Genomic DNA, 18,269 nt, shown 5'->3' with positions numbered 1-18,269 from the left:
ATCTCCACAGTCGGGACCGTCATGGCTCCCTGTGCTGGTAAAGGAAGTGGAGTCCGGGGTGTCTGAGTCCTTGAATTTTCCCATAATCAGCTCCTTGAGGTATGTGAATCGGCGCTTGTTATGGCGCTCTCTTAGCTTCGCTTTCTGTTCTTGCCGATCCAACCTTTCAAGTATCTGATGGAGCAGTTGATTTGTTGTAGGTGCTTGTGGTGTTGAAGGAGGAATGTCCTCAGCCGGTTCAGTAGGCTGGCTTGTAGTGGCTGCTGGAGGTCTGATATATTTTCCCTTAGGGACGTATTGATCATCCCGTAGAAGCATGGCTTTGGTGTCACCCGCTCTGTAGGCGACTCCGGCTACTGAGACAAGATCTGAAATCAGGGCGGAAAAAGGTAAGTTGCCCGCACTATACGTGTCTCATGGCAGTCCGGATGTGTCTTGGTAGGTTTAGAGGCTGGTCGGTGAGGATGCACCATAGTAACACAGCTATGTCTGCAGTGAAGGAGGACTCGTGGGTACTCGGAAAGACGTAATGGGACATAATCTATACCCACACGCGAGCCTCCAGGGTAAGTGCTGAAGCTGATATTCCCTTAGGGCGGGAACGGTGGTATCCGTAGATCCATCTACTGCCAGGTAGTGTGATAGCTCTGAGAACGGCGTCCCAGTCAAATTGGTACGTCTGGCACTTGAGTGAGGCTTCTTGAAAGGTGTCCAGTCCTTCTGGAGCAGGGGAAAGACCTAGAGCTCGTTGAATGGCCTCTTCTGTAATGGGGATTCGCTTCTGATGGACATAGACAGACTGCAGGGTTGGCAAGTGGAAATTAGAGTAGAACTCAACTACCCAGGAAAGATTAACCTGCTGTGGCTGTCTTTGTAGGAATCCCATTGTCGCCGTTCAATTTGCGGCTCAACAAAGGTAGCAATATTGGGCGGGAGGATAAGAAGGTATTCATTGTTGTAACTCCTTTCTGCCAGGATGGGGAACATCTACTCACAGTAGCGATTGGAAAATCGCGCAGTGTCCTTTGCTGGGAAGGCTTTTTCTTTGTCATCGACCTTTATAATCCTCTTAATTCTTTTTGTTGAGGGCTTAACTGCAGTTGAAGAGGGCTCTGCCACTAATGCTCTTTTTGTTCCTCTTCTCGCTGGTGGTTTGGGAGTAGCTTTCTCTTTTCCTTTCTTGGTGGCCATCCTGAAAAAGGAAAAAAGAAAGTAACTTGAATTCAAAGGGATAGAGCAAGGAAGAGGATGATATAGGTGATAAACAATGCACGGTAAAAAGGATGTCGTTAACACATGGTCATGACTACATGTGAAAAGTTCATCAAAGGGAATAAAGCAAGTGCATTTGTGGTAATTAGATGCAAGATGTTTATTGGCATGCTGGCAAAGGCATGAGTAGCATAGATCAAGCATTAATTACTTAAATATGTTATCACTCGTAACAAACTGGCCATCACGTTTGTATTGACAATTATCTTCAATGAATAAAATATGAAAGGGGTTTTGTGAAAAACAGGCATTAGAATAGTAGAATGGAATAATCTGGAAAAATGCATAATGCCATATGGGCTTTTCACAAACACATAGCATGCATGATGAATAAGCTATTGAAATTATTAAATTGAACATGCAAGCAACCCTTAAAAATTAATATATAATTGTCAAATAATTTTGCAACAATCCACAAGCATATAATAAGAAACAATGACCCAAATAAATTTCTAACACCAATTAAAAGAAAAAGAAAGAAAAAGAAAACATGGATAATGAAAGTAAAAAGAAAAGAAAAGAAGAAAACATAAAAATAAGAAGGATAATAGAAAAGTAAGGAAGGAAGAAGAAAAGAAAAAACCTTGATAATGGTGGTGAGAGAGAAAAAGTAGAAAGTGAGAAAGAAGGAAGAAGGAAGGAAAGGGAGGGGGAAGAAGAAGGGAAAAGGAAAATTAGGATTTGGGAAAGAAAAAGATAAGATATTTTGGCAGATTAGGATGAGCTTTGCGGCGCAAACGACGCGGACGTGTGGGGTACGCGTTTGCGCGGATGGCGCTTATATGAAACGACGCGGACGCGTCGGTCACGCGGACGCGTGACAAGAACCGTGCGAGTGGCGCGAGAGCAGCCTCGCGCTCGCACAACTCTCTGTTCGAAACTCTTTTTGCCAAAATATTGGGTGACGCGGTCGCGTGGTGGACGCGATCACGTGGATGGCCAAGATCGGAGGGCGACGCGGACGCGTGGGCACGTGGTCGCGTCGTAGGGCTTGTGCGTCCAGCACCATTCCAGCTCTACTCCAGCCTAACTTGCTGCCAAACACCATTTTTTACGTCGATTTTCAGGTCACGCGTCCACGTGGGAGGCCAATTTTCCACATGACGCGGATGCGTCAGCGATGCGGTCGTGTGGGTCAAATTGTGCCAAAGGCACGCCTCCAGCCACGCTCTCACGTGACTTTCTGTTCGATTTATTTTTCTTTCTTACTCACCTGTGATGCGGACGCGTCGGTGATGCGGTCGCGTCGCGTGTGATTTTTTTTATGCAATATGCAAATACAGATGCAAACTATAGGCACTGGTACTGAGAAGAGTTATTGCTAAAGAAAACTAAGAAATAAAAAGAAAGGAACGATCATACCATGGTGGGTTGTCTCCCACCTAGCATTTTGCTTTAACGTCCGTAAGTTGGACGCTCCACTCGCTCAGTCTTCGGCTATGGGTGGATCCTCCAAGAGGAAGATCTCGAGCTCCTTGTTTTTCTTCATCTTCTCTCCATGATATAGCTTTAAACGATGTCCATTAACTTTGATGAATTCAGAGCTTGAAGGATGACTTAGGTGAAAAACTCCGTACGGCTCAGCCTTCTCTACTCTATATGGACCTTCCCATCTTGATCTCAACTTACCTGGCATGAGCCTCAGTCTAGATTTGTAAAGGAGGACTAAGTCCCCAGGTTGGAACTCTCTCCTCTTGATGTGCTTATCATGTACAGCCTTCATCTTTTCCTTGTACAGCCTTGACTTCTCATAAGCTTCTAGGCGAAGGCTTTCTAATTCTTGCAGTTGCAACTTCCTTTCAGCTCCAACTGTCTCAAATCCCATGTTGCACTCCTTTACTGCCCAAAAGGCTTTGTGCTCGACTTCAACTGGGAGATGACAGGCTTTTCCATAAACTAAGCGGAAGGGACTTATCCCAATGGGTGTCTTGTACGCTGTTCTGTATGCCCAGAGTGCATCTTGTAGCCTCGTGCTCCAGTCTCTTCTATGAGATTTGACTATCTTCTGTAATATGCGCTTTATCTCTCTGTTAGACACCTCAGCTTGCCCATTAGTCTGAGGATGGTAGGCTGTTGCTACTTTATGAATTATCCCATGCTTCTTCAGTAATCCTGTTAGTCTCCTGTTACAAAAATGGGTGCCTTGATCGCTCACGATTGCTCGTGGTGATCCAAAGCGACAAATGATATGGTTTCTAACAAAGGAAACAACAGTGTTAGCATCATCAGTGCGGGTAGAAATTGCTTCCACCCATTTAGAAACTTAATCCGCTACTAACAATATATAAAAATAACCATTAGAATTTGGAAATGGACCTATGAGGTCAATGCCCCAAACATCAAAAATTTCACAGAAAAGCATAATTTGTTAAGGCATCTCATCCCTCTTGGATATATTACCAAAATTTTGGCATGGGAAACAATATTTACAAAATTCAGCAGCGTCTCTAAAAAGAGTAGGCCACCAGAATCTACAGTCTAAGATTTTTCTAGCTGTTCTTTGAGGGCCAAAATGTCCTCCACTCTCAGATGAGTGGCAGGCCTCTAAAATGGACTGGAATTCTGATTGAGGCACACACCGTCTAATTACCTGGTCAGTGCCACATCTCCATAAATACGGGTCATCCCATATATAATATTTAGACTTGCTTTTCAGCTTGTCTCTTTGATTATTAGTAAAGTTTGGAGGAAAAGTGCAGCTAACTAGATAGTTAGCTACAGGTGCATACCAAGGGACTACCTCAGATACTGCTTGCAGGTTATCAAATGGGAAATTATCAGCTATAGGAGTGGAGTCATCCCTGATGTGCTCAAGGCGACTCAAGTGGTCCGCCACTAAATTCTGGTTACCACTCCTATCCTTTATTTCTAAATCAAATTCTTGTAGTAGCAGTATCCAACGTATAAGCCATGGTTTGGATTCCTTTTTAGCTAATAAATACTTTAGAGCTGTGTGGTCCGAGTACACTACTACTCTCGTACCAAGTAAATAGGCTCGAAATTTATCTAGAGCAAAAACAATAGCAAGAAGCTCTTTCTCAGTAGTAGTGTAATTAGACTGAGCGGCATCTAAAGTCTTAAATGCATAAGCAATTACAAAGGGGTCCTTACCTTCACGCTGAGCCAGTGCTGCTCCTACTGCATGGTTAGAGGCATCACACATTATTTCAAATGGCTGGCTCCAGTCTGGTCCTCTCACAATTGGAGCTTGAGTCAGGGCGGTCTTCAGCTTATCAAAAGCTTGTTTGCAATCCTCATGGAACTCGAACTCAATATCTTTTTGCAGTAGTCTGGATAAGGGTAGTGCTACCTTACTGAAGTCCTTAATGAATCTCCGGTAAAAACCTGCATGGCCAAGGAACGAACGGACTTCCCTCACAGAGGAGGGGTAAGGTAAACTAGAAATAACATCCACCTTTGCTGGATCTACAGAAATGCCAGTATTAGACACAACATGTCCTAGGACAATACCTTGTTTTACCATAAAGTGACATTTTTCAAAATTCAATACAAGGTTTGTACTGACACATCTATCTAATACTCTAGATAAACTATCCAAGAAAAGATTAAAGGAATCACCATAAACGCTAAAATCATCCATAAAAACCTCCATACAGTCCTCAATAAGATTAGAGAAAAGACTCATCATGCACCTTTAGAAAGTAGCTGGTGCATTGCACAAGCCAAAGGGCATTCTCTTATAAGCATAAGTTTCAAAAGGACATGTGAGAGTGGTATTTTCCTGATCTTCAGGAGCTATATGAATCTGGAAATAGCCTATGTAACGATCTAAAAAGCAATAATGTGATTTACCTGACAGGCGATCTAGCATTTGATCAATGAATGGAAGAGGATAGTGGTCCTTACGAGTGGCCTGGTTTATGCGCCTGTAATCAATGCTGACCCTCCAGGCGTTCTGGACTCTGGTTGCCATGAGCTCTCCATGCTCATTCTTCACTGTAGTGACTCCAGACTTTTTGGGCACCACTTGTACTGGGCTTACCCATTCACTGTCTGAGATGGGGTAGATGATATCTGCCTCCAATAGTCTGGTCACTTCCTTCTTGACAACCTCTAAGATAGTGGGGTTCAGTCTTCTCTGGGTTGACGAACAGGCCTTGCTCCCTCTTCTAAAAATATCCTGCGCTCACAAACTTGAGGGTTGATGCCTATTATGTCTGCCAAACTCCACCCAATTGCCTTCTTGTGCCTCCTCAGCACACTAAGTAACTGCTCTTCTTGTTGAGAAGTGAGTTTCCTTGCAATGATAACTGGAAACTTCTGCTTGTCCTCAAGGTAAGCATATTTGAGGTGTGGAGGGAGGGGTTTCAATTCTAACTTCTGCTCATGGCCAGGCTCTGGATTGTCTGGAGTTGGTGACAATGGTAAAGTACTTTCATTGTCCTCAGAAAGTGTCCCCACACTCGGACCTTGTCCTATGTACTTCTCTTCTAACTCCTCCTGGTGAACTTCAGCCACGGTTTCATCTATGATGTCACACTGGAAGATAGAATGATCTTCTGGAGGGTGCTTCATAACTCCATTCAGATTAAAGCTTACTACTCGGCCGTCTATTTCAAAAGAGTATGTTCCTGAAAAAGCATCCAATTTGAACTTTGAGGTCTTCAGGAATGGTCTTCCGAGTAGGATTGATGATGGCTTCTCTGAGTCATTTTGGGGCATCTCCAGGATATAAAAGTCAATGGAAAATGTGAGCCCTTTAATGCCCACTAATACATCTTCAGCAACTCCAACCACTGTAATAATGCTTTTATCTGCTAACACAAAACGAGCTGCCGACCTTTTTAAGGGAGGGAGCCTCAAAATATCATATATAGACAAAGGCATTATACTCACACATGCTCCTAAATCACACATGCAGTCAGAAAATACCACACCACCAATAGTACAATTAACCATACATGGACCTGGATCACTACACTTTTCAGGTATACCTCCCGTTAAAGCAGATATAGAACTACCTAAAGGAATAGTTTCTAATTCATTAATTTTGTCTTTATGTATACATAAGTCTTTTAGAAACTTTGCGTATTTAGGTACCTGCTGAATAATATCAAAAAGGGGAACAGTTACCTCAACCTTTTTGAATATTTCTACCATTTTGGGATCAGGTTCTAACTGCTTCCTGGGCTTCCTTGCAAGTTGTGGAAATGGAATAGGAATGGCGTTTTCTATAGTGTCTGCGCCCTTTGGTGCTTCTTCCTGTGATTGAGCTTCTTCTTCTTCAGCCATGTCCTGTATGTCCGCTTCCTCCTCAACATCTTCTATTTCCACTACCTCTTCAGCTGAGGCGTGTTCTGGTGGGTTTGGCTCCTCCTGATTCCTCTCTTGCAATGTGGTTCCGGACCTTAGGGTGATGGCATTAATGCCACCCTATGGATTGGGTAATGGTTGAGAGGGGATTCTATTGGAGCTCAAAGGCTGGTTATTAGAGTTATTCAGTGATCCAATCTATGAGACAAGAGCTTGCAAGGTAGAGTTCAGAGCATTTAGAGTAGAAGTAAGGTTGTTTTCCATGGCCTGCTGTCTCCGATCAATAGATTGTAGTAACTCATCATTAGAAGATGAAGAGGGATAAGTGATCTGACAGGTCTGCTGTTGGTTATTCTGTGGTCCTTGGGATTGCCTCAAGTGAGGTGTTTTGTAAGGCTGGTTCTGGTTCTGCTGCCTGTTGTTGTTATTATTCCACCTCTGATTTCCCTGATTGTCTCTGCCTCCTCTGTTATAGTTGTCCCTCCAACTCTGATTAGAATTATCTCTCCAACCTTGGTTGGAATTGTCCTGCCATCCATGGTTGTAACTTCCACCTTGATTGTATCCTTGATTGGGGCGGTCATAGAAGTTATGAGTGACTGCCACAGTGTTGTCTTCCTACTGAAGTTGCGGACATTCATCAGTATAATGGCTATAATCAGCACAGATCCCACATACTCTTTGTGGAACCAACTGTTGGCTTTGCTGTGGTAGAGAAGGTTGAGCTTGCTGAGCTTGTTGTTGATTCAACTACATCTGCCTCAGTAAGTTGGTCATCTCGCATATACTCTGATTCAGAGCAGTAGTCTCTTTGTTAGAAGATACCTCTGCAACAGCTTTTGACCGGCTTTGTTTCTGCCTGTGATTCCGAGTAGATTCAGCTAAGTCACTGATCAATTGCCATGCCTCATCAGTGGTCTTGTACTTTTTCATAAACCCATTGCTAGCACTTTCCAATGTGGTCTTATCTTGAGGCCTCATGTCCTGTGTGACGTAGCTGAGCAACACTATCTTGTCAATCATATGGTGGGGGCATGCTTCCAAAAGGTTGTTGAAGCCCTCCCAGTATTCGTAGAGAGTCTCGGACTCGTCCTGAACAATCATGAAAATGTCTTTCCTCAGTTTATCAGTAACTTCAGCTGGAAAGAATTTTTTCAAAAATTCTCTTCTAAGCGTATCCCAGTCAGAAACAGTTGCTGTGGGTTGAGTGTAGTACCACTCTCTCGCCTTTCCCTCAAGAGATAATGAGAAAGCTTTTAACAAAATAGAAGTTTCATCTGCACCATCACGCCTGACAGTAGAACAGGCTGCTTGGAAATCTCTAAGGTGCTTGATAGGCTCTTGAGCAGGTAAGCCATGAAACTTAGGCATCAAGGTGAGCAGTGTAGTCTTTATTTCAAAATCTGTAGCCACTGCTGGGTGATGCGCTTGAAATGGTTGCATTGTAAAATCGGGGGCTCCGGCCACCTGGATAGTAATTCTCCTAGGTGCTGCCATGTCACCTGCACATAAATCAACCAAATCAGCAGAAAGGGAGCTTGTTTCTTCCTCAAGTGACGCTTCAGATTCGCCCTCGGAGAGGACTAACCGACGCCGAACTTACCTTATTCGTGAGATAGTTCTTTCAATCTCAGGATCAAATACTGGCAAGCTTGGATCAGAAAGTGAACGCGTCATTTAACGAAAGAAACATGCAGCTCATAGTAGCAAAATAAAATAAAATGCAAAAAAATAAATTCCAATCAATAACTTAGCACTCTATTGCAACTCCCCAGCAACGGCGCCAAAAATTGACGTCGCGGAAATTGGCGAGTTAAGAAATTATTATAAGAGATACGTTGCAAGTACAGTTCTAAACCAACCGAAAATCCGTTTATCAATTTAGAAGGGTTGTCACAAAATTAGAATTAAAATACTGGGAGTATGAGTCCCAGGTCGTCTCCCAACGAGTTGCAGAAAGATGTGCTATTTTATTAATCAGATGTTTTCAAAAATGGTTTGAGTTGATAAACAGGAAATTAAATTAGAGAATTTATGTAATTTTAAATAAAAATCTTGACCGGGAGTAGATTAGTCAGAAGCCCTATTCTTGTTGGAGCACTCTCAAGATTAATTGATAATTGAAGGTTGTCTGCTTAGTTAGGCTTTACTATGTAAAGGAATGTCAAGCAAGTTGGAAGGTAATTCCTATTCATAAGTCCTAATCTTCTCCCTTGGGAAGGATTAGTGTCAATGACTAGAGGGAAATCCAACAATAAACCCAATTGCAATTTTTCTCTTGAGCGTTCCAACTCAAGGTTTTCCTTTCAATCAACTCCCAATCAAGTTATGGAACTACTCGCTCATTATGAATGTAAACTTCACAACATAAGAAAGGGAAATAAAGAAAGACATGATAAATGATAATCAAAAAGATCAATTAAAATAAAAATAGTTCTTGTATTAATAAATTCTAAAAATAATCCAATAGTAATCTGAATAAATTGAGGACATGGAAGAGTAAGAGACAAGTAAGGAAACAAACTAGAATAATGAAGTCTTGGCGGAGGTAATAACTCTTCTCAATATCCTAATACAAAAAGCAATAAAAACGAAATCCTAAAAACTATCAATGTGTGGAGAGAAAACCTAGAGGAGAGGTGAAATCAGATCTGAAAACTAAAATTATTGCTGAATGAATGCTGTGTTCTATCTCCTCATATTCCCTAGCTCTATTCTACTATTCTGGGCCAAAAATGGGTCAAAACAGGGCCCAAAATTGCCCTCAGCGAATTCTGCAGATTCTGCAGATCGCGCACCTGACGCGATCACGTCGTCCACGCGTTTGCGTCATCCAGCGTCTTGCCTTGCCACGCGTGCGCGTCGTCCTCGCCTTCGCGTCGCTTGTGCGGTATTCAGTTCGCGCGTTCGCGTCAGGCACGCGAGCGCGTCTCTGCAATTCCCTCTAATTCACGCAGTCGTGTGAGCCATGCGTCCGCATCGCTTCTCGCTGGTCATCTCCTTAATTTCTTGTGTTCCTTCCATTTTTGCAAGCCTCCTTTCCAATTTCCAAGTCATTCATGCCCTATAAAGCCTGAAACACTTAACACACAGATCACGGTATCAAATGGAATAAAGAAAAATTAAAATACATAATAAAAAGTCTCTAGGAAGCAAGTTTTTCAACCATGGTGTAATTTTGGGAAGGAATTATAAATACATGCTAATTTAATGAATAAGTGGGTAAAGATATGATAAAACCACATAATTAAACACAATATAAACCATAAAATAATAGTTTATCAAGGTGCCGTGGTTGTCCTGTAGAGGAGAAAATTGTGCTTATAAAGCGCGCGTTGCGGCGACGGGGATTGGTTGCAGAGGGCACCGGCACTGCCCAGAGGATCGTCGGGGTGGAGGCCACGGCGGCGGCACAGACGCGAACCACCGCACGCATTTTGAGCAGTACAACTAACAGCGCGACGCAGTAGCGGCAGCTCCACGGGGAGGAGGTTCTGCGTGGCGGTGAAGACGACGGTGATGAAGGAGGAACGACGTGACAACAAAGACGATAGTGCGTCGAACGGTGTCCACGGCGTTTGATAAACCCATATTTTATGATATATTTTGTGCCTAATTTAAATGATTTATTTAATTCTTTCACTCACTTATTCATGTTAATTGCATGGTTTTACTTTCCCTTCCTTATTATGTGATGTATGTGAAAAACATGTTTCCTATGCTTTAAAAGTAATTATTTTAATTTTCCTTTATTACCATTCGATGCCGTGATTCGTGTGTTGAGTAATTTCAGATCTTCTAAGGCAGGAATGACTTAAAGGATGGAAAAGAAACATACAAAATTGGAAGGAAAGCATAAAACGTAGTTTTTGAAGAAACTGGCAGCGACGCGATCGCATGGGTGACGCGATCGCATGCCAGCGCGAAATGGCAGTGACGCGACCGCGTGATTGACGCGACTGCGCGCCATAAGCGAAACGTATATGACGCGGACGCATGAATGAAGCAACCGCGTGACAAGGAAAACTCCAAATGACGCGACCGCGTGACCTATGCGGACACGTGACAGAGGCCACGCACCAGAAATTACAGAAAACGCTCCCAGCGATTTCTGAAGCCCTTTTTGGCCCAAATCCAAGTCCAGAAGGCATAGATCAGAGGTTATGAAGTGGGAGAATGCATCCATTCAGAGGAGAGTCTCCAATTAGTTAGTATTCATGAATTAGATGTAATTTTGAGGGAGAGGTTCTCTCCTCTCTCTTTTAGGATTTAGAATTAGGATTTCTTTTGCTTTCAGGATTATCTCTTTTTATCAGGTTCAATATTCCTTTTTATTTATCTTCTCGATTTAGTTTATGAATTCTTCTATGTTACAGATTATTCTTTTGAATTAATGTTATTTGAGGTATTTCAATTTATTATTGCTTTCTTTTATTTATATTATTGTTGCTTCCAATCTGAAGACATTTTTATTCCAGTAGATTTATTTTTCCCCTTTTGGTCTTGGTTAAGAAATCAGTAACTCAGGAGTTATCAAACTCAACGTGATCGATAATCGTTATCTTTGCTAATTGAATTGAACTTCAATAATCCCAATCTTTCCTTAGGGATTAACTAGGATTTGAGGATCAAACTAATTAGTCACTTGACCTTCCCTTGCTCTAGCAAAGGTTAACTGAGTGGAATTAAGATTCAATTTTCATCATCATTGATAAGGGTAACTATGATAGGACTTCCAATTTCTCATACCTTGCCAAAAGTGTGTTTTACAGTTATTTACTCATTTTACATTCTTTTACTTATTTTAATTGCAATTTAAATTACTTTTTCCTCATCTTCACAACCCCAATTTACAATCTTCATAACCAATAATAAGAACATACTTCCCTGCAGTTCCTTGAGAAGACGATCCGAGGTTTAAATACTCGGTTATCAATTTATTTAGGGGTTGTTTACTTGTGACAACCAAAACTTTTGTAAGAAAGGTTAATTGCTTGGTTTAGTAACTATACTTGCAACGAGAGTTTACTATAACTTCTAAACCATCAATCTTCAGTTCTCTTTCAAAATGGCGCCGTTGTCGGGGAACTGCAATTGTGTGCCTTATTATTGGTTATTGTAAATACTTTTCTTTTACTTGTTTATTTATCTTTATTTTTCTCTTTTTATTTCCATTAGCTACTATGAATCCTCACCCCTCTCGCTTTGAGTTTGGTTCTAATATTGTTGAAAGGAGTGAAAGTTATAACAGGAACATGCATCAAGGTCAGAGCAATCAAAGATGGATGGAGCCAAGAGGATCTGATCAACCCTTTAGGCAACAACACCCTCCAAGATATCATCGACAAAGACCATTCTACAATATGTACCAAGCTGATAGATATGGTGGACAACCTTGTAACTACCAACAAGTCCCACCCCATGCCTATAGACCATCCTCTCAACACAACTTCGAACCACCACACTCACAAGCTCCTTTTCACCATTCGCCACCATATGATCCTCATTTACCCCGATTCCAATCCAATTACTCCCAAACACCACCACTTCCCAATGTACCACGTCCAAATCCATCACCCCGAGAATCAGAGGTTCGCCTCAAGAAAACAGTAGATCAACTTTAAACAACCCTTTATCAACTGGAGCAAGCAATAAGTCAATTATCTTCTAGACGTTCGAACATTCAAGGACCTCCCACAACTCCGTGTGGACAATCTAATGATGAGCGTAGCATGAAGGAGATACTAGAAACTCCAGTGGACAGAACAGGGCATGACTTTGTACTGGAACAAGTAGAGGAAGCTGTCATTATACAAGAAGAAGAGTTAGTTGAAGACCTAGGAGACGCTGAGCCTCCATGGGAATCCAGAGTTGTAGAGAATTCTGTCAAGGACATTACAATTGATGCTAAGGAGGATAGTACACAACCCCCAAGGCTAGTCTTTTATGAGGAACTAGACGGAATACTCCAAGAAGCAAGTTTCCTTGATGATGATAATCTCAAGTCAAGTTCTCCCAGTAGTGAACTTGCATCAGCAAGTGAATTCTCTGAGATCGAAGAATCCTCCCCAAGTGAATACGAAGATGATGCGGAGGTAGATTTCTCTCAACCTCCCGTTTATGACTTAAGTGACGAGGAAGACATAGAAGGCTTTGATAAGGACATGGATGCAATTGAAAAAGTCTACAAGGAAGTGAAGAAATTCACAGAAGAGCACAAGGGAGTAGAAATTACAGAACCACTAGAAACACCTATCCCAAGGCCATTACCACCTAATACAAGCTTCAAATGGGTACAATCCTTAACCTTTAACTTTATTTTCCCACTTGAATATGGTTTGCTTGAAACAGATGGCCAGCTTAGAGCTCTTTGCGGCTTTAAGAGTAAGAGGGAAATGGCTCGCACTCAGAGCTGGTGCACAAGGTTCAATAAGGTTCCACGCTTCAATTCGAAGTGCACGGATTAGCATCATGATCAATCAAACGGATCTCGGAAAACGTTTGGTCATCTTGGTGAAAATATACTTTCTAAACTGCCCGGATGGAAAAATATAGATCAAGACGAAGGCGGATTTAAAAGCAAGGTTTGGGATCCTGGAATCTGTTCTAACATTCGTCACCCTGGGAGCCTGAGAATTTGTTTGAAGCTGCTCAGAAACTTTACATGCCTAGTTTGGGACCCCGGAGGCTGTTGGCATTCCAAGCGTTGGTGGAGATTTCTGGATGAATTTAAGCATAAGCCGCCATAACAGGAAGCTCATCCAATGTCCAACTTAAGGACTTTAACTAAAAGTGCTAGGTGGGAGACAACCCACCATGGTATGGTCGTTCCTTTTTTTTCAGTTTTATTTCGTGTTATTTATTTTTATTATCCTTTTCAATTGAACCTGAATATTATTCATTCGCATTGCATACTGCATAATTGCATACCTGCATAAAAAAAAGGGGTGCGCGACGCGACCGCATCACTCATGCGATCGCATCACCTGCGAAAAACACTCCCCACGCGTCCGCATCATTCACGCGGCCGCGTGATCTGGAGATCGGCGTAAATCCCCAACGTCCAGAGAGTTAGGCTGGAATCGTGCGGCCATTGTGTGTTTTGCACAAAACGACCCACGTGATCGCGCCATCTGATGCCAAGGCATCTTAGGCTAGTTTCACTAGCATTTTTTTGTTAGTTTTAGTTGTTTTATGCATTTTCTTGAGCTTAAAGTAACCAAGAATGGTTAAATGAATAACAAAGCAATGAACCATCCAAACAGTATGATTTTGATGCAAATTCCATGAGTTTTTAGTTATATTACTTGAATGCTATGAATGGAAGATTTCTCATGAAATTTTGCAAGACTTTGATGCAATTGTTTGGATGATTTCAGGGAAGAAGAGGCTAGGCAAGGAAGCAACAAAATAAATAAAGGAAGCTTGAATATCACATGTGGAGTTTAAGTTCCAGTTTAAGCCTAAACTGGAGCTTAAACGCCAGAATCATGAAGGCTAAGAAATGCTGGAACTGGCGTTTAACCTCCAGTTTAACCTTAAACTGGAAGTTAAACGCCAGAATGAGAATTTCACCAAGGGAGCATTTCCACGTTTAAGCTCCAGTTTAACCTTAAACTGGAGCTTAAACGTGTTCGACACAATCTCTCACCAGGAAGCATTTCTACGTTTAACCTCCAGTTTAACCTTAAACTGGAGGTTAAACGCCAGAAGTAAGAAAGGCACCAGGAGCATTTCCACGTTTAAGCTCCAGTTTAAGGTTAAACTGGAGCTTAAACGTGTTCGACTATTTCTCTCCTCCAGGGTTGCTTTCTCATTTCCACGTTTAAGCTTCAGTTTAACCTTAAACTGAAGCTTAAACGTGTTCGACCCAATTGCTCCTCCAGGGTTGCTTTCTTCATTTCCACGTTTAAGCTTCAGTTTAACCTTAAACTGAAGCTTAAACGTGTTCGACATTTCACACTCCTGGGTTGCTTTCTTCCATTTCCACGTTTAAGTTTCAGTTTAACCTTAAACTAAAACTTAAACTTCAACTTAAACGCCACTTTTTGAAAGGATTTCTGGGCCAAATATATTGAAGTTTAAGTTAGCATTTGAGCACAAACATTAACTTAAACGTATTATGGTATGAAACCCAATTGAATATCATGGTTTATGGGATTGGGCCTGAAGAATTGATGAGTCTGGAATTTCAAATTGTTGAGTCATGTGTCATTACTTGATTATCACTAAGTTGGCTCAATGAATGTTACAGAATTGGATCAGCAGCCTCATCAGGATTATGGATCATAAACCCAAAGCAAAAGGAAATCAGGGAAAGGCCTCAAAGCCCAAGAAACACAACAGAAGCTCAATTTAGAAAGTGTATAAATAGGATAGAATTTAAGTTGGTTGGCACTCGCACTCGGGGGGACACGGAGAGAACTTTGGATCATTTTCTTTTAGTTTTGTAATTGAATTCAGAGCTATGACTCACTAAACCTTTTTCATTGGGTTAGGGAGCTCTATTGTAATTCAATGAATCAATAATAGTTTTATCTTCTTCTTCAATCTTTTCTCTTGAATTTTGTTAGAAAGCTTCTCGATCTAATTCCATTGGGTAGTTGTCTTGGGAAAGAAACTACCCATAATTGGAATCCTTCGGAACCTTCGGAAAGGAATGGAGGATTCATGCTAGAGAAACTTTCTCACAGTGAATTGGATTGGGGTTTGGATGGATATTGTGACATGTAATCCTACCAAATTGTGGTTCATGAAACTGTGTGGTATAATCAGTGATCGAGCATCATCTCTTCTTATGAACATTTAAACCAAGGGATTGGGAATTTGTTTGTTTTTAGAGAGAATTGGTGAGCCAAGGGATTGGGATCCAATCATATAAGATTGCCAAGCAAAATTCAATGAATGCATTGGTTGAGGAAGGGATAAAAGTTGTTTTGATTCGGAGATCTCAATATCCCCTAACACCCAATGAACTCCCCATTTCTGATTTACCACTTTCTCTTTACATTCTGCAATTAAATTCATGCAATCACCCCCATCCCTTTTAATTTCAGCAATTTAGCTTCTCGCTCTTTAATTCATGCAATTTTACATTCCGCAATTCTCATCTAAATCTTGATTCCGCTCAACTAGAACACACTTCTAATCCGAATTTCTCACTCAACCAATCCTTGTGGGATTCGACCTCACTCTATTGTGAGTTTTTACTTGACGATAACCGGTGCACTTGCCGGAAGGAATTTTTGCCGATCGTGCAATTTCCTAAATCGTAGCATATCAAGTTTATGCACATCAAGTTTATGGCGCCGTTGCCGGGGATTGGTTTTCGATTGACAATTCTCAAATTGGAAGTTAACTAGATTGAGCATTTTTCTTGCTTTGTTAATTCAGTTCAAGTTACTTGTTGAATTTTAATTTCTGCACTCTGTTACTTGTTTTCTTTCTTTATGCCTTTAAATTCAAGCAACTAACTCACTGACTCACTAACTATTTGAATTAATTCCTCAACTGCTCTAACCATACTCTTCCATTAACCAAGAGTATTTCACTTGTTTGGTGCCTGTGCTGTGTTCTTGTATGACAGGTAGGAGAGGAGAGACATCAACTCCTCATTATACCGAACCAGAGCGGACCCTTCATAAACTTAGAAGGGAAGCAAGAGGGAAGAGAGTACTGGGAGAAGAAGAATCTGAAGGAGAATCTGAGGACAATTTTGAGGAAGCTCTAGATCTCAACATGGATAGAGAAGTTCACAACCATGAGAGAGCTGATGGAAACAATGCCATTCCCGAGAGGAGGGTTCTTGGTTCATACATAAACCCAACCTCTGGGAATTGTGGTAGCAGCATTCAGAAACCACCCATTCAGGCCAACAATTTTGAACTCAAACCACAGCTAATATCACTTGTGGAGGATCATTGTTCATTTGGTGGGAGTGCTAATGAAGATCCAAACCAACATCTCACAAAATTCCTGAGAATTTGCGACACTGTGAAGTCCAATGGAGTCCAGGAAGATACCTATAAACTGCTCTTGTTCCCATTTTCACTTAGGGACAAGGCAGCTAAGTGGCTGGAATCATTCCCAAGGGGGAGCCTAACAACCTGGGATGAGGTGGAAAGCAAGTTTCTGGCACGTTTCTACTCCCCACAAAAGGTCAATAGGCTTCGATCTGAGGTTCAGACTTTTAGACAACAAGATGGTGAAACTCTCTACGAGGCATGGGAGAGATTCAAGGATTTGACAAGGAAATGCCCACCAGACATGTTCCATGACTGGGTGCAATTGCATATTTTCTATGATGGACTTTCTTATGAATCAAGGAAGGCTGTAAACCATTCATCAGGAGGTTCATTGAACAGGAAAAAGACTGTGGAAGAAGCCATTGAAGTGATTGAGACAGTGGCTGAGAATGAGTACTACTATACTTCAGAGAGACACAACACTAAGGGAGTCATGGAGCTGAACCATGTTGATACAATTTTAGCCCAAAACAAGGTGTTTGCCAAGCAACTAGCAGAGCTCACCAGGAAATTAGAAACAAAGCAAGTGGCTGCAATATACACACAAGATCAAGAGGAAGTAAGCACTGAAGGAGGTGATTGGGAAGAGGCCAACTATGTGGGAAACCAACAAAGGCAATCATATGATCCACATTCCAACACTTACAACCCAGGATGGAAAAATCACCCAAACTTTGGGTGGGGGAACCAACAAACCCAACCACAAAACCACAAACCTTACAACCACAACCAACATAACAATTCCACATACCAAAAATCTAACCAAAGATCATACCAAACCACACAAAACACTTACTCTCAACCACCATATCATGGCCAAAATAATCAACCTACCCAACCTAATCCGAACCAACAATTTCAAGATCAATTAAACAGGATAGAAGGAATGCTGGCAAACATGGGTCAGGACATAAGTGAGTTGAAAAGCTTTAGGGATGATGTGAGATCTACCTTAAGGAACCATGGTGAAAAACTCAAGAGGATGGAGTCTCAAGTAGGAGAGCTATCTCAACAGGCTCCCAAGTCAACTGCAGTGTTCCCTAGTGACACAGAAAAGAATCCTAAAGGGGAACAAAAGGGAGTGAGATGGGAAGAATGCAAGGCCATCACCATATTGAAGGAAGTCTCAGAAGAAGAAGGAATCAGACCCTCAGAACAGGAGCCAGAAATCTTGAAGGAAGGTGTGGAAGAAGCTAAGCAGGAAAGTGAAACTGAGCAAGCCAAGGAACTGCAAAAAGGCATGCTAGAAACATACCAACCAAAAGCACCATTTCCTCAGAGGTTAGGAGGAGGTGAAAAAGGGAAAACCTATTCAAGGTTTTTAGAGACATTTAAGTCTCTCCATATCAATATTCCCTTCCTTGAGATTCTCCAGCAGATGCCTACACATATCAAGTATTTAAAGGAATTGCTGAGCAAGAAAAGAGTTTTGAATGGAGGACAAACTATAATAATGAACAAAGAATGCAGTGCCCTCATCAAGAAGGACATAGTCTCTAAGAAAACAGACCCAGGAAGTTTTCATATCCCCTGCATCATAGGGGAAACAAAAATTGACAAAGGATTCTGTGATCTAGGAGCTAGCATAAATGTGATGCCTCTGACTCTTATGAAGAGGCTACAACTGAATGAGGTGAGATCCACTGATGTAATCATACAACTGGCTGACAAAACTCAGAAGCAAGCTGAAAGGGTAGT

The 18,269-nt window shown here is 41.6% G+C and overlaps 1 non-coding gene across 1 annotated transcript; it reads right to left on the bottom strand.

The window, feature by feature from the left end:
• Window positions 1-16,710: 16,710 nt before the first annotated feature.
• LOC112787111 (small nucleolar RNA R71) lies at window positions 16,711-16,814 on the bottom strand. The gene has a single exon (XR_003194543.1). It is a non-coding gene; the product is annotated as a small nucleolar RNA R71 (small nucleolar RNA).
• Window positions 16,815-18,269: the final 1,455 nt, after the last annotated feature.

The sequence above is a fragment of the Arachis hypogaea genome, chromosome 20, assembly GCF_003086295.3.
Source record: "Arachis hypogaea cultivar Tifrunner chromosome 20, arahy.Tifrunner.gnm2.J5K5, whole genome shotgun sequence".
NCBI lineage: Eukaryota > Viridiplantae > Streptophyta > Magnoliopsida > Fabales > Fabaceae > Arachis > Arachis hypogaea.
This window is presented reverse-complemented; position numbering and strand designations above follow the sequence as displayed.